The sequence below is a fragment of the Lynx canadensis genome, chromosome F1, assembly GCF_007474595.2.
Source record: "Lynx canadensis isolate LIC74 chromosome F1, mLynCan4.pri.v2, whole genome shotgun sequence".
Classification (NCBI taxonomy): Eukaryota; Metazoa; Chordata; class Mammalia; order Carnivora; family Felidae; genus Lynx; species Lynx canadensis.
Window position 1 is genome coordinate 32,086,236 of NC_044319.2, and position 17,141 is coordinate 32,103,376.

The window sequence follows — 17,141 nt, forward strand, 5'->3', positions numbered from 1 at the left end:
GTAGCTCAAATATAAAGTATATTGAACGTCTGTTGCTGCATAATAAATTACCCCCAAAATGTAGGGATTTCAAACAGTAGCAATTTATTATTTAGTTAGTTAGTTTTTTGCTCATAAATCTGTAGCTGGTCAGTGGTTCATCATGGTGTCTCATTTCTGTTCCATATGTTGTCAGTAGACTCAGCTCAAGTGGGGACTAGATGATCCTTTTTTAAGATGGCTCACTCACGTGGGTTCCTGTGTGCAGGCTGGGAACCCAGCTGGGGCTTTGAGCCAGGGACCCAGGTTGCTTTCCATGTTGGCCTCTCCACAGGCTGTGTGGACTTCCTCCTGGTATAATGGCTGGATTTCAAGTGTGAGTGTCCCCAGAGATCAAGGCAGAAATGGATGGCACTTTAAAGACCTAGCCTCAGAAGTCAAGTGACATCTTTCCTACCATGCTCTAAAGGTTGATGCCATCACAAAAGCCTACCAGGTTTAAAGAGAGGGGAACAGACCTATCGATGGGCATGTGTCAAGATTATAGAAGGGTAAGTGTGATGGGACATACTGTTAAAACCATCATTAGAAAACACAATCATACAAAATATTCATCCATTCAGCAGTGTTTATCAGGCGCTTTCTCCATGCCTTGAACTGTTAATGGCTTGAAATTCAGAGATAAATAAGACAGTTTCTGTCTAAAGAAACTTATAGTTGGGAGGGGGGGAGATGATATAGTTAACTATGTGTCATAAAACATTGTAAGTACTATGCCAGAAATTTGTACAAATTACAGTGGTGGCTCAGAAGGCGAGGTGGTAAAACTCTTCAGGGAAGTAGCATTTTAGAGCATTGGCTCTAAAAAGATATGTAGGGCAACCGTTCTCAAAGCAGGATCTTTGTATCCTTGGGGTCCCCAAGAGCTTTTCAATGAGGTTGCGAGTTCAAAATCATTTAGGTAATAATGTGAAGACATTATTTGCCTCTTTTACTGTGTTGATATGTGCACTGATGGTACAAAACCAATGGTGTGTTAAATAGCCAGCACCTTGGCATGAATCAAGGCAGTCCCAAACTGTATTAATTGTGATTATATTCTTCACTGCTAGGCACTTGTTAACTTTCATTAAAAAATTTTTTTTAATGTTTATTTTTGAGAGGGAGAGAGAGAGAGAGAGACAGAGTGCGAGCAGGGGAAGGCAGAGAGAAAGGGAGACACAGAATCCGAAGCAGACTTCAGGCTCTGAGCTGTCTGCCTGGAGCCTGATGCAGGGCTCAAACTCACAAACCATAAGATCATGACCTGAAGTCAGACACTTAGCTGACTGAGCCACCCAGGAGACCCTGCCAGGCACTTGTTAAAAAAAAAAAAAATCTAGTTTCACTTAAGAATGCCCTTGATGAAGTGATAAGAATAGTTAAATTGATTAAATCTTGACCCTGGAGTATATATTTTGATATTCTGTGAAACAAAAAGAGAAGTGTACGTAAAGCACTTGGGCGTACTGGAATACTATGGTTGTTCCAAGGAAAGGCATTTGCGCAATTGAATTCCAAGCTGAAATAGCCATGTCCTTTCCTGCTGTTTTCATTACCATTTTTACTTGAAAGAATAACTGACAAAGTGTGGCTTTCCAAACTGGGGTATTTGGCAGACAGTTTCATGAAAATCAATGAGGTGAGCCCATCGCTTCAAGGAAAACAACTGACAGTATTTGTTGCCAATTATAAAATTAAAGCTTTCAGGCAAAAATTAGAATTATGGAAAACTGGTAACTGCCATCGTGAGTTTGACAGTTTCCAACACTAAAGTCTGTTTGATGCAACTGATGGTGATATTAATGAATGTGATTTCTTTTGATATTACTTGATGGAATGTGTTGTCTTTTGGAAGATCAGCATAACTTAATGAACTCATCATACCTGGGTAAGAAATCCATTCAAAGTGCAAGATAGACCAATGTATTAACATAACACAATATGAAAAGTTCATTGATATGATTTCAGATTCCACATTAGGCTCTAAGAAACTACTGCTTGTTGAATTTCAGTATAATATGAAGGAAGAATGTCCTTAGTTGTCTGAGAGGTCTGTTAAAATATTCCTCCCTGTCCCAACTACATATCTGTGTGAGACTGGATTTTCTTCATATGCTTCAACCAGACCAATATATCGCTTCAGGCTGAGGGCAGCAGGTATAAAAATCTAGCTGTCATCTATTAAGCCAGACATTAAAAAGATTTATAAAAACGTAAAGCAGTAACACTCTTCTTACTAACTTTTTTATTTTTTGGACAGTATTGCTATTTTTGTAAAAGATGTTATGTGTGTTAACATATAGTGAGTGTATTATTATTTTTAAGTGGATAAATAAATATTGTAAAATGTTCTCAGATTTAAGTTCTAACATGGTTAAGAGTAATAGATATAATCTGCATAAACAAAAGCTCTTTGTTGTCCTCAATGTTTTAAGAGTAGAAAGGAGCCCTAAGACTCAAATTTGAGACCTGAGTCGTAGGGGTCACATTCACTGGAATAAAGGACATGCTGGGAACAGAGGCTCAGAGCCTAACTGAGGGGAACGGGGCACAATCAGCACACTGAACAAAGCCCAGAGGGGCTTCAGTGAGGGGCCTGAGAGGAGACAGCAGAGAGGTGCGAGGGACGGAGCTGCCTGGGTAGCCAAGCGCCAGGGCAGTGATAAAGTGCTCCGGACTCAGATCTCCTAGTTTAAATCTTCACTCTAGCACTTGGTTCCTGTTTGATTTGGGGCTAGTTACTTAACCTCTCTGTGTCTCAGTTTTCAGGTATTTGCAATAGGGATAAAAATACTGCCTGTTATCTAGGTCTGTTAGGATTCAATGAAATCAGCTCTGTACAAACCTGTATAGTACTTGGCACAAAGAAAGCGCTCAGTAAATGTTGGCGATTTTTTACTAAGGTGTTTGGGCTCTGCTCTCCAGTAAGAAGAGTGTTGGAAGGCTTTTGAGCAAGAAAGAGATGTAACTGGATTAAGATGTGTTGTAAGAGAATTTCAGGGACCGTCCATGTCACAGTTGGGCCTTTTCTTCAGGCAGTATGGTCCTTCGGGGAAAATACTGAAGCTGAGCTCCCCTGGCTACTTTTCTGGCGGAAGTCTTCAACCTCAGGAAACTTCTTGGACATACCAGTTACTTTAGGAACAATTTGATACACAACTGGAAATCAGTTCTCTTTTGTGGAAAATTTTGCTGGGCTGTGAACTTACAAATTTGGGTTTGTTTGTTTTTTTTTCTCCTTTTCACTCAGACTGCTCTTCATGTGCATTCCTAGTTACAGAGCCATTTCGCTCACCTAAAGTAATTGCCTGCCTGGTGCCCATTCTTACATTACCATAGTTTCTGAGATGGTCAAACGTTACCATGGACACAGTCAGTGGAACTTGGCTGGGCCAGGAGCGGCTCACGGGAAGAAGAGACATTGGTGGCCAAGAAACCACTGGGTTATTCTGGAGAGTGAAATTCAGTTCATCAATAATGAGTTGAGGGTTTACTCTGTGCCAGGCACTGAGGAGCAAAAGAGGTGAAAGAATACACCTGCCAACCCCATCCCAGAGAAGCTTGCCTTTTTTTTTGTGAGGGAAGGAGGCACATTTGCAGATAACTACCTCGTGAGGTTGTGTGTGACACATTGTGTGTGTCACATTATGTGTGACAAGTGCTAAAGCAGAAGTAAAGACGAAGTATGTTGGGAGCCCAGGGTAGAGCCTACCTCAGGCTTGGGCTGACAAAGACTTGTTGGCATTTGAGCTGGGCTTTGACAGAGGGATCAGGTTCTAACAGGCAGGATCAGTCAGCTAAGATTCTCTCAGTGTGGAGAACATGAGTAAAGATGGGGACGTAAAGTAGGCAATGTCGGCAATATATTTGTGGCACCCCAACGCAGAATGAAAATGTGAAGCCCTTTGTTCAAAAACCATTAAGAATTTCAAGACGGGCAGCACAGGACTCACCCAAGCAGGGGGCCTTCTAAGGACAGAGGCTACGTGACTGCACAGGTTCATGTCCACGGAACCAATTCCGAATCAGGGTACATGCAAGGTTGTCTGAGGCGTGGTGCATGAGAGCGGGGAATGGGAGACAAGCGTGCACAGGCACGTTCAAAATGTGGCCACTGCTGTGTCGAAGCAGGATTTGAGGTGGTCTGGGAGGGCCTGGACAGAGGACAAGGGCTCGGGTCCTTCGAGAAGGGAATGCTCTGCCCACCAGGAGTAACAGCAGGAATGGAATGGAGAAGATGGACACATGTGTAACTGAATTAAGAAGGGTGATGGAAGGGGTATGCAGAAATGAGACCAAAATGTTCAGCCTGTGTGACAGGACTGATAAGGCAGAGGAGAGCTGGTAGGTGTGGATGTTGGGCATTCAAATACATGTTCTTTACTGATTGGCTGATTTATCTGCAGTGACTTCATTACCCTGCTAGGATTTAACCAAAGCAGTAAGACTTAAATGGTGGAAATAACTGAGTATGTGTAAATTCTTCAGCAAAGGGCAGGGCCCGTATATGTTACATGCATATTTTTTATGTTTATTTATTTTTGAGAGAGACAGAGTGCAAATGGGGGGAGGGGCAGAGAGAGAGGGAGACAGAATCCGAAGCAGGCTCCAGGCTCAGAGCTGTCAGCACAGAGCCCAACGTGAGGCTCAAACTCAGGAACGGTGAGATCATGACCTGAGTCGAAGTTGGACACTTAGCCAACTGAGCCACCCAGGCACTCTTAAACCAATGATTTTAAATTAAAAAAAATTTTTTTTAATGTTTATTTTTTGAGAGAGAGGGGGGCAGAGTGTGATTGGGGGAGGGGCAGAGAGAGAGAGAAGGAGATACAGAATCTGAAGCAGGCTGTAGCCTCTGAGCTGACAGCACAGAGCCAGATGTAGGGCTTGAACTCATAAACCGCAAAATCATGACCTAGGCCGAAGTTGGACACTCAACCTACTGAACCACTCAGGTACCCCTGTACCCTCATTATATATAATGAAGCTCTGAAAATGTCCACTGCTAGGAGTGGACACATGCTAGCAGTTTGGGGAGCAAGTCTTGATTTGTGCAAATCCAAGCATCTTAGCCTGATGTAGGGCTTCAGACCTGGCCCCTGTGCACCTTTCCAGTCTCCTCTCTCACTGCCCCCCATCCATACCCTGTGCCTCAGGGCTAAACCAGTTGCTTTTGCTTGGGAGTCTTCCTTTACCATTCCACTACCATACCCTCAACTCCATTTATCCCTCAAAACTCCTCTTTGGACATGCTGCACACCCTGCCCACCGCCACGTCCCCCCCTCCCCCACCACTTCCCCCAATCTAGATTGCATGCTGACCACACCGAGTCTCATTTGTCTACTCATGTAGACATTGGTCTTATCAGGCATCGTATCTCAGTGCTAGCACCATACCTATCACCAGGGAGACAGTAAATGTTTGCGGAATAAATGAATGAACAAAGTGATGAGTTTGGCCATTAGTTTGAAGCGATTTTCTGAAAGCCCATTCAGTTTCACATTAATAGTTGAACTGCTTTTGGTTCCAAAGAGGGCACATGGCCTACAGTTTCTAAGCAGCAGAGCATATACTGCTGCCGATTAAACTACCACATACCAAATGGGGCTCACTTTTATCATTCTGACACCTCAGCCCACTTGTTGTAACGAGACCAGGAGGAGCAGGACCGGCCCAAGTGCAAGATGGGGGTGGGGATGGTCCACACTAATGCACTGTTAGTAGAGAATTTAAAAATATTACAATATCAACTGAAAGTTGGACTATTTCTATTCACACCATGGGCTGGCACTTCTAAATGTCAGTGGTAAAATACTCCTTCCCCCTCAGAGGCTCTCCTTCTTTCTCCCCCCAGAGACTGCCTGTGAACCCCACTGGGGAGCAGCCCAGGGTTTTAATCATGCCTCTCAGGACAGAGTAGAGAGTATTAATCTGCTCCTTCTATAAGCTTGGGCCCCTCAGAACTTCCTTTTCCTCCTCATATTGATGGCACTGTCACAGTGACCTTCCCAGGGCCAACCAAGCCTGTCACTTCTCAGGTTTTCTGCATTCTTCTTTCAGATTCAGGGAGGCATTCAGAGGATTGACTGGCTCAGAAAGAGCCTCTCTGAGTGGAGTTGAATTCTAAATTTTAGAAGAGAAATAGAGAGCTGTCATGGAATCAGGATCTCTGCCCCTGTGTGTATGCTGGATGAGAGTCTACTTCTGGTCTTCCATTTACTGGTGCATGTATAAATTGTAGACCCCAGTCAATGAAACCATCTTTCCGAAACTCCTCCCTGTGTGCTGAGTTAGGTTGAAAAATATTTCAAAAGCTACAGAAGCTATGACAATTTGAAAACTTTTGCTAGAGAAAATTTTGCTAATTTTGCATCAGAATTAATGTAATTTGATACCATGTCTAGGCAAAGCAAATTAGCAGCTTGAAAGGTATGGTGATACCAGTGGATCACTCAGAAATACCAAGGTGGATCAAAACCCTAGAGGAGAAAGCAGGAAAAGACCTCTCCGACCTCAGTCGTAGCAATTTCTTACTTGACACATCCCCAAAGGCAAGGGAATTAAAAGCAAAAATGAACTACTGGGACCTTATGAAGATAAAAAGCTTCTGCACAGCAAAGGAAACAACCAACAAAACTAAAAGGCAACCAACAGAATGGGAAAAGATATTTGCAAATGGCATATCAGACAAAGGGCTAGTATCCAAGATCTATAAAGAGCTCACCAAACTCCACACCCAAAAAACAAATAACCCAGTGAAGAAATGGGCAGAAAACATGAATAGACACTTCTCTAAAGAAGACATCCGGATGGCCAACAGGCACATGAAAAGATGCTCAACGTCGCTCCTCATCAGGGAAATACAAATCAAAACCACACTCAGATATCACCTCATGCCAGTCAGAGTGGCCAAAATGAACACATCAGGAGACTATAGATGCTGGCAAGGATGTGGAGAAACAGGAACCCTCTTGCACTGTTGGTGGGAATGCAAATTGGTGCAGCCACTCTGGAAAACAGTGTGGAGGTTCCTCAGAAAATTAAAAATAGATCTACCCTATGACCCAGCAATAGCACTGCTAGGAATTTACCCAAGGGATACAGGAGTACTGATGCATAGGGGCACTTGTACCCCAATGTTTATAGCAGCACTCTCAACAATAGCCAAAGTATGGAAAGAGCCTAAATGTCCATCAACTGATGAATGGATAAAGAAATTGTGGTTTATATACACAAGGGAGTACTACGTGGCAATGAGAAAGAATGACATATGGCCCTTTGTAGCAACATGGATGGAACTGGAGAGTGTGATGCTAAGTGAAATAAGCCATACAGAGAAAGACAGATACCATATGTTTTCACTCTTATGTGGATCCTGAGAAACTTAACAGAAACCCATGGGGGAGGGGAAGGAAAAAAAAAAAAAAGAGGTTAGAGTGGGAGAGAGCCAAAGCATAAGAGACTTAAAAACTGAGAACAAACTGAGGGTTGATGGGGGGGGGGAGGGGAGGGGGGGGTGATGGGTATTGAGGAAGGCACCTTTTGGGATGAGCACTGGGTGTTGTATGGAAACCAATTTGACAATAAATTTCATATATTGGGAAAAGAAAAAAGAAAAAAAAAAAAGAAATACCGAGGTGGTTAGTGTCTCCCTTGGCCTTAAGCCACCTGTCAGAATGAGCACCCAGTTGGCGGGCCGCTCTGACCTTTCCCCTGGAACCTGTGAACAGAGCAGCATCTGCATCTTGGGATGCTGGTTGAGGTTGCCACACCTGTGTTGTGCCCAAAGGTGGAGAGACCAGGCATAAATAAGGAGCTTCACTGCCTGCAGGATAAAACCAAGGGACGCCTTGCATGATGTGGGGGTCTTGTTACAACCCAACTTCCTCTCTCAGGGTCGCCTCACCACCGTCCTTGAGTTCTAGGAACCAGCTATGCTGAGAGACTCGTGGTTCGTTAGATGAGATTTGTTCTCTCAACGGTCCAGCCTTGGCCATACTATTCCCTTCGCCTGGACTTTTCCATTTCCCTGCCCCCTTCCTCTCTTACCAGACTAATTCAAGACCAAGTTCTGGCAGTTTCTCATGCAGGAGGGCTTTCTTCCCTCAGTTCCCCAAATGGAGTCAGTTAAATGCAGGCTTTGTTTCCAGGTACTTCTATCACAGCTAAATAACCTCAACTGACCTCTAGCCCACATTGTCCTTGTCCTTGCCTTCTGTACCTTTGGAGATGTTGTTTCCATGGTCTGGAACACCTTCCCACATGCTTCCTTCTATCCTCAGCTTTGCCTCTCCAGCAGAATTCTCTGGGGATGGTTTCTTCTCTTATCACAAGGCCAATTATGTTTTGCTAAGCACTGGTCTTCCAGTCCCTGATAGCTAGCACCAAGTCCACTGTTCAGTGGTAATGGTATGGTGAAGCTGAATCAGAAATCCAGAGGAGTTTACCACTCCGGCCTTTTCTCTTAATAACAACACTATCAACAGAAGACTAGAATCCAGTGATTTCTGATTGCTATTTTTTGGACAAATTTATCAAGGTAGGTACATACCTTATCAAACAGCTAAATAGAGGTTGGATGTTGTTTATTCCTCCCTAAACTCAACATATCCACCACTGCTTAGCTTCATTTTTATTTTTCTCTCTCCCCTCAGGGTAATTTTGACTGTTTTGCAGCCCCAGTGATTCAGGGCAAGACGCCCAGGGCCCTTGGCTTGTCCAAGGCATCATGGCAGACACTCAAGGCTTGGCTGTTCAAAGCTCCAGTGAGGCTCTGTTTCTTCCTCCTGACATTTGGCCAGCCCCCCCCCCCCCCACTTAGCCATCTCTCTTCATGAAAAATAATGACCTTGCTAATTTCAAGGCCTAAAATTACCTTTTTCTCTACATACTATTTCTTAATCTTTCCTCTTTCAAGTGAGAAAAGAAAAAAAATCATAAAAGCCACCTTTTTCCTACTCTCTGTAAAATCTGAATCTAGCCTATGATTATTTCTTCTCAACTAGAAAAAAGTTCATTTATTAACTTAGTTACTAATTTCTTCAATTAACTACACCGCCTCTTTTATTTTTTTAATCATCAGTACGCAGTTAGCATGAAGTACTTTCTTGGCTAAGCCTGTTCTTTTATATTCTGTTTCATAAAGGCATCAAACTCTTTTCCTTAACATTTTTACAATAGTTGAACATAGCCAGACTTTTTCAAAACAAGGCATCCAGTGGTTACTTGCAGACTAATCTTGAGGCTCACAGATGGGAGAGAGATAATGGTGCCTATAAGAATCATGGGAAGTTTTAAAAAACGTACCTGCTAAACCTCTTCTCACCCCACTTCACCCCTGAGCATAACTAAACCTAGGAAAATGTAATTTTTAAAAAAGCTCTTTTGATGATTCTAATATGCCTCCTGATTGAGAATCATGGTCATGGGGTGCCTGGGTGGTTCAGTCGATTAAACGGACGACTTCAGCTCGGGTCATGATCTCGCGGTTTGTGGGTTTGACCCTGGTGTTGGGCTCCGTGCTGACAGCTTAGAGCCTGGAGCCTGCTTCACATTCTGTGTCTCCCTCTCTCTCTCTGCCCCTCCCCTGCTTGTGCTCTCTCTCTCTGTCTCTCTGTCTCTCTGTCTCTCTCTTTCTCTCTCTCTCTCAAAACTAAACATTAAAAAAAGAGAATCATGGTCACGATGGTTGGAGGTAGGCAGGGCCCACATGAGGATTGTTGATTTCACAACAATTGGGGAACAGAAGGGGAGGCCGGTTAGATGTGATGGTTATGGGAGGCTTCTGGAAGAGTTATGTCTGTTTTGAGTTGGATCTTGAATAATAAAAATATAGCAATAACTGACATGTGTTGAGCAGGTACCACATGGAGCACTTCATATACATCATCACGTTTAATCCTCACCAAGGGTGGTCTTATCCCCTTTTTGTACAGATGGGGAAAGTGGAGCTCAGAGAGATCAAGCGCTTAGCTCAAAGTCACTCAGCAAGTAAGTAGCAGAGCTGGCATTTAATCCTGTAGTCAGTGTGAGTCCAAAGCTCTGACTGCTATGATGTGTCAGATTTACTGGGAGGGAAGCAGCAGGGATTCGTGGTGTGGGTTATGGCAGGAAAATGATTTCTACCTGATCAAAATCTTTGCGGGAGACAGATATCTGGGCTTCTAAGAAGTCCTCAAAGTCAATTATGGATGTCACCATTAGGCTGGAAAAATTGTCTTTCTGTCTCTAAGAAGATGAGAAAGGCCAAGTTTTTATCATCACGAATAGACCTGGTGTATTATCATCCATTTCAATTTTTCTATCTAATTCCATAATCATAATTCATAATCATAGTCATTTCTTGGAGATCAGAGGGACTTCCGCATCCATGCAGTCTTGTTTCTTGTCTGACTCCCTCATTTGGTAGGTTTTTTTTTATTCAAAGAAAGGCAGCAGCAGCACGAGGCCAAGGCAAGCCCGCCACCACCCGTCTCCAAGAGCAGTGCGGCCCGTGGCCGGGGGCGGCGGTAGTGAGACCAGCGCTGCTCTCCCGCCCTCTTCCCTCCGCGGTTTCTCTGCTCGCCGGAGTCGCTGGGTTCCCCGGGCTCCGCTGGCCTGCCCGCCGCCCCTGACCGTCCGACGGTCCTCCCCACGCAGGCCTGGACGCCTGTCACCCCGCCGCGGAAAGCAAAGTGTGAAGAGTGGGGAGCAGGGAACCATGGACGCGAAGAGGAGGCTCCAATGGAGATGAGGAATCAGACTCCCGCAGCTGTTGGAAAACTTGTCCCCGACAATGGCAGATCAAATGGTGGGAAACTGAGGCTGAACAACTGAATTTGTGAACTTAGACTTGCTCAGTGTCATAAACGCAGGCTTGATTTCAGTTTCAGATCTCCAACAGATACTTAAATGGAAAAAGCTTGAGCTTAGTGACAATAGCGTCTTTGGAGGTCTGGACAAGTTAGCAGAAAACCTTTCAAATCCCACACATCTGGACCACAGTGGCAATACACGGCAAAATATCAGCACTGTGGAACCTCTGAAAAAGCGGGACTGCCTGAAAAGTGCGCATCTGTTTAACTGGGGTTACTAGTCTGAATGACTAGGGAGAGACTATCTCCCCCAGCTGACCTACCTGCATGGCTATGGCCAAGAGGATGAAGAAGCCCCTGGCTCAGAAGCCCAGGTAGATGCTGTGCAGGAAGGGGATCAGGGCAAAGGGGAAGATGAGGACAAGGATGGTGAGGAGGAGGAGTGTGATGGCCAAGAGGGTGATGAGGAAGAGGAGGGTGGAAAAGGGGTGACGATAAAGATGAAGTGAGTGGGGAGGAAGAAGACTTTGGAGGTGATGGACAAGGTGATGAGGAGGAGGAGGAAGAAGGGTAAGAAAGCGGGAAAGGTAAGAGAGGAGAAGAGAAACTGATGATGAAGGAGAAGATGAAGACCCAAACGACCTGCAGGGAAAAAACTGTTCGGTATTGGTTGGACTGCTCACTGGTAGCTGTTTAAATGATAATAATAAGGGGCACCTGGGTGGCGCAGTCGGTTAAGCGTCCGACTTCAGCCAGGTCACGATCTCGCGGTCTGTGAGTTCGAGCCCCGCGTCAGGCTCTGGGCTGATGGCTCGGAGCCTGGAGCCTGTTTCCGATTCTGTGTCTCCCTCTCTCTCTGCCCCTCCCCGTTCATGCTCTGTCTCTCTCTGTCCCCAAAATAAATAAACGTTAAAAAAAAATAAATAAATGATAATAATAAAAGGGTGGCTGTGATACCAGCCACAGGACACCCACCCACCCAGAGAGCCAAAGGATAGTCCCTGTCACGTTCTGCCTTCCTCTTCAAAATCCACCATCAAGCTTGGAGACTTCGCTCCAACAAAACTGTGAGCACTGTTGGGTCTTTGTGTAAGACTCTTGCTGTAGCATGGGTCATTGTGGCTGGCCACTGACAGTTACATGAAGACTGTAACAGCATTTTTACTTTCTGTACAACAAAGAAGGTTTGCAAATAAAATCTTAATGTAAAAAAAGGACAATTTTCCACAGCAAAGAATTAGCTGGCCCCAAATACCAATGATGCCGAGGCTGAGAAACCTGGTATAAATGTTCAGGGCATGGACTTTGTAATCCAGATTGTCTGAGTTTGAATCCAGCTCCATACTTACTAGCTGTGTGACCTTGGCCAAGTTACTCAACCTCTCTGTGGCCCGTCTGCAAATACGGCTAACCATAGCCCTTCCTCATAGGGCTGTGAAGAGATTTAAATGAGTCAGTATAGTTGGGGCACTGGAGCCGTATGTCCACACAGTCAACGTTTGTTTAAGAGAGGCGTCTGGTGCCGTGGCAGGGCGGGTTCCCAAGCCAGCCTGCCTGCGTGTGAATCCTTCATCTGCCACTTACCAGCTGTGTGACTTTGGGCAAATCACTTAAACATTCTTGACTCAGATTCATCTGTAAAATGCAGATAATAATAGTATCTGCCATTAAGATAAATTATGTGTGCAAAATGATTAGAACAGTGATTTACACATCATAAAAGCTGTGCACGTACCGGTTGTTATTATGACTCTTAGTATTTCTTTATTAAGTAAATATTTGAGCCTCCTGTGCACAAAGGGGTGGAATCACGTGTGTTACGGCTATGAGACTGCAGAGTCAAGATTAGGACCACTGACTCAGGAAAGGATAGCCCTGTCTGATATGAGAGTTTACAACTCTCTCTACTCCTTGGCATTCTGTGTGGTAGAAAGCTGGGTAAGGGATGACCATTTGGGGTAATTATTACTTTGGAGGCAATGTGGAGAGAGGCGCTGTGACCCCAGTGTCACTTAGCAACCAAATAATTCCAGCTCTGACTTTGAACAACCAAGATCACGGCTGGTTTCCAGTGAGGAAAATCACCAGATGCTAGAAGTACCAAGACCAGACTTGTCAACAATGGAGAAAGGGATTTTAATCTCTTTCTATTACTACTATTGGAAGAGGCAGTTTTTTTTTTTTTTTTTTTTTAATTTTTTTTTTTTTTTCTTCAACGTTTTTATTTATTTTTGGGACAGAGAGAGACAGAGCATGAACGGGGGAGGGGCAGAGAGAGAGGGAGACACAGAATCGGAAACAGGCTCCAGGCTCCGAGCCATCAGCCCAGAGCCTGACGCGGGGCTCGAACTCCCGGACCGCGAGGTGGTGACCTGGCTGAAGTCGGACGCTTAACCGACTGCGCCACCCAGGCGCCCCCTGGAAGAGGCAGTTCTTTAAAAGACATTTTGTGCAGTCATTGCACTGTTCCATTTTGATTCACCATGGTGATTGTAGGGCCTTTTGAAAAATTTTCTTTTAGGTAGTTGTTTTGAGATGTAGAAGAGAAAGTTTGAGCTTTCTGTGAGCTTATAACTTTAGGTGTAGACATAAGTACTATTGGAAAATGAGCCCAGTTAAGGTTAACACACACTTGTCTAAATGGCTTTAAAAATTATGTGTTATATTAAATGGCTTTGTTAATTAGATTCTCTTTGATGACTCATATTGGAGAAATAGAAACTTAGGGCTCTCGTTATCAAGTAAAGCAAAACAGTGGGTTTGCAAACCTGCAGGCCAGCCTGCCTTGTTAGCCAGGTGTAACTAACTAAGCGGTTGTCTCTTTGCAATCAAGAACTCAGCAAGCACAAAATAAGTACAAGTAGCAAATTATTTGGAGACCTTTCCAACCTGTGTCTGACCTTCTTGATTCGTTTGCAGAAGTAATTGCTGTGGAAATTGCTGTGTTTTTATCTGTGGCGCTATTAAAACACTGGTTGCAATGAGGTGGTACAGACTGCTTGGTTAATGGGTTACCGTGGAGTGGGAGCCGTTGTTTCATTCGACAGATGAGAAGTAGCTGAAAATAACCTTCTCTCTCTCCTGTAAGAATTTTGCTTGTTAAGTGACATTCACCAACACAGCAGAGTTTCAGCGTGGTAGAGGAGTTTGTGCTATTCTTAGCAAGATATTAAGTGAGAGTTTTCAGGCTTTTCTTGTTATAAAGTAGGGAATGTATGAGGGTTTTATATTCCCTGGTTTCAGGGAATCTCTGTGCTCAGAGGAATAGCTGTCTGGCTTGAGAAGGAATGAGGACGTGGAGTTGGTAGGACATTCAGAGCCGATTAGTCCTTTGCATCAATGTCCCACGTGTCATGTTACCACTAAACTGTGGGATTATTCCCTCATTCTCTCCTGGCTTCACTGCCATTGCTCTTTCTCGTGGGGTAAGGTCAGCTGCCTCCATGGCCTCATCCTGCTTCCTCAATATGGCCCAGTATTATTCCCCCCTCCAACCAGCCTCCCTCTTGGAGTGGAGCATTGAGGATCCCTGTGGTATAAAGCAGCATTTCTCAAACTTTAAGATGCCTCAGAATCACCCGGAGAGTTTGAAAAAATACAAATTCCTGGCTGTCACCCCCAAAGATTTTGATCCAGTAGATCTGGAGGGGGCATGAGAATTTGCATTTCTACCAGCCGCCCAAGCATGTGATCCTTGTGGTTTGAGACCACACTTTGTGAAGCCTTTGTGTGATATTACAATAGTATATTATATTGTGTGATTTATAATAGTAAGTACATATTTGGTGTTCCTCCCTGTTTCTGGCACAGAGCTCCTAAAATCCTTGGAATTTCTGTGCTGACAGCAATAAAGGTGTCCCTTGTTATGTTAATGAAGTGACTTTTGGAAGCACTTAAGGATCTGGGTTGGTTGCCTGGGGAGCTAATCAAGTGATTAGAGGGATGGAACTTTGACCCCCTCCCTTGTGTTACCCATCCCCCAGCCCCTTCCTGGGAGGGGAGAGGGGATGGAGTTCATTCACCAATGGCCTATGATTTAATCAATCTTGCCTATGTAATGAAGCTTCCATAAGAACCCAAAAGGAGAGGATTTGGAGAGCTTCCAGGTTGGTGAACCAGAACACTTCCAAATACCATGCCAGGCCCCAAACTCCAGGAGGACAGACGCTCCTTTGTTCAGGGTCTTGCCCTGTGTATCTCTTCATCTGGCTGTTGAACCAGTAATCTAGTGAGTGAACAGATTTCCTGAGTTCTGTCAGCTGCTTTAGCAAATTAGTCAAACCCAAGGAGGGGTTCACGGGAACCATTGTCCGAAGTACATGTAGCAATCTGGACTTGCAAATGACATCTTAAGTGGGGCCAGTCTTGTGGGGCTGAGCCCTTTGCCTGTGGAATCTGATGCTGCCTCCCATAGATAGTCTCAGAATGGAGTTGAATTGTAGGACACCCAGTTGGTGTCAAGGAAATGGCTGTAGGGTGTAGAAAAGGCCCACCGACATCATAAACCTTGCACTATTGAACCTGAGGGAACTCTCCTCTTTGGGACAGTTTTCTTCAATAGTTAGCCAATACCAATTTCTGAGCACCCACTGAATGCAGAGGAAGATGTCCCTGAAGTGACCACCACAATTCCTGCACTCCAGAAAGTATTCTGTTTAAAGAATGGCACAAGCCTACATATCACAGCAGGATGGAGCCACTGAAAGCCAAGAGCTGAGGGGACCAGAGTCCAGGGGTGATGAATGGAGGGATGTTAACACTGGGTGGGTGAAGAAAGAAAACTAAGATTTATTTTGGACCCCCCCCCCCCCTGCCCCATGCCAGCATTGTGGTTGGCATTTGTTGTGTTAATTCCCTGAATCTTCACAGAAATCTGAAGGGTGGAGATTATGCTCTCTTTCATGAATAAGGGACCTGAGGCTCTTATGACTCGAATTGGTGGTGTCAAGGCCAAGGGCAAGCCACCCCAATATGAGCCACTTTGGCTGAATATTATTTTGAGCATAAGAAGACAATCAACACCCTGTGGGCTCAAGAGAAGCTTTCGCTCTTCTCTTAACTGCATAGGAGAATCTAAATTGGGGGTCTTTCTCAGAATAAGGGGTATTAGTAGAAATAAATTTTATCTGAGTGATCCATCTATATGGCAGGAGAAACATCAAATTATCAATTATCTGCTCTCCTTATCTCCCTGTGAAGGAGCTTTCCTCTGGAGTCCCAGACCCCTGCCCCCTTCTCCATAGTTCAAGATGACATCTATACCTCATTTTGCCTGACTGTCTTTGAAATTGCCATGTCTGTGTGGATTCTCTGTATGCATGCTTTTAAATTTGATTTTCTCCTGTCAATCTGTCTCAAGTCAATTTGATTCTTGGTCCAGCTCGAAGGACCATGAAGGGGATAGGAATTCTTGCTCCCTGACAGTGGCAGAGTCAGTAGGGTTCTTACTCTTCAGAGACCAAGTAATTTTCACTATACCATGTTGCTTCCCAGCACAGCACATGACACTCCTGAGTATTCAGTTAATACTTGTTTGTTGAACGAAGGCATCAGATAATTAAGTTAATGGAGGAATGTTTCCAGGAAATGATGACTCTGGAGATGGTCCTTAACCGTCCTACTATTAATTATTGTTATTATCTGTTGAGCATTTGATATGTACCAGGTACTGTGATAAGCATTTTCTATATATTATCCCACTTGTTAAAAAGTAAACTATAAGGCAATTATTAACTCCATTCTATATGAAGATATTTAAAGAGGAGGAATGATTACCCTAAGGTTGGTAGTGGAACCAGGTCTCCAAATTGCGGCTTTTTGTCTTCAGAGTACAGGTTTCTCCTACACCAGGTTGATCTGCTAGCATAACAGTTTCTTTTTTATCTTCCCATTGTTACTACTCATTTCTTCCCAGACAATGAGATAGATTCATAGCTATGGATTTCAAATCACAGGAAATAAGATTTTTAAACTTAGTTGCCAGTTACCATGCCAATATAAACATTATCCTCACACCCACTCATCATTATCACATTAGAATAAGCAAAAGCAATAACAGCAGCAAAGACCAAAAATACTACATGAACAAAATTAGATGTGTTGCTGTCAGGTGGGCCAGATGATATGGAATGAGGACTTCAGTCTGGTTCCCAGGCCTTCCTCCCTACCCCCTCTGCCTTCCTGCACGCTTACGATTCTTCATTCCTTCCCGATCTCTGAATAGCTTCATTCAGAATCAATAGTATTTCAGATGATGTGTCAAAGCTCTTGGCATTGAGGGATTTTTGAGATTCCTTTGAAGGCCTCTGTTTTTGCATGATGAGCTT

The 17,141-nt window shown here is 44.2% G+C and overlaps 1 protein-coding gene and 1 pseudogene across 1 annotated transcript in view; both read left to right on the forward strand.

Annotated features, from left to right (window-relative positions):
- KCNH1 (potassium voltage-gated channel subfamily H member 1) overlaps positions 1 to 17,141 on the forward strand; it is a 387,521-nt gene that overhangs the window by 243,180 nt on the left and 127,200 nt on the right.
- LOC115505498 lies at positions 10,722 to 14,471 on the forward strand (annotated as a pseudogene).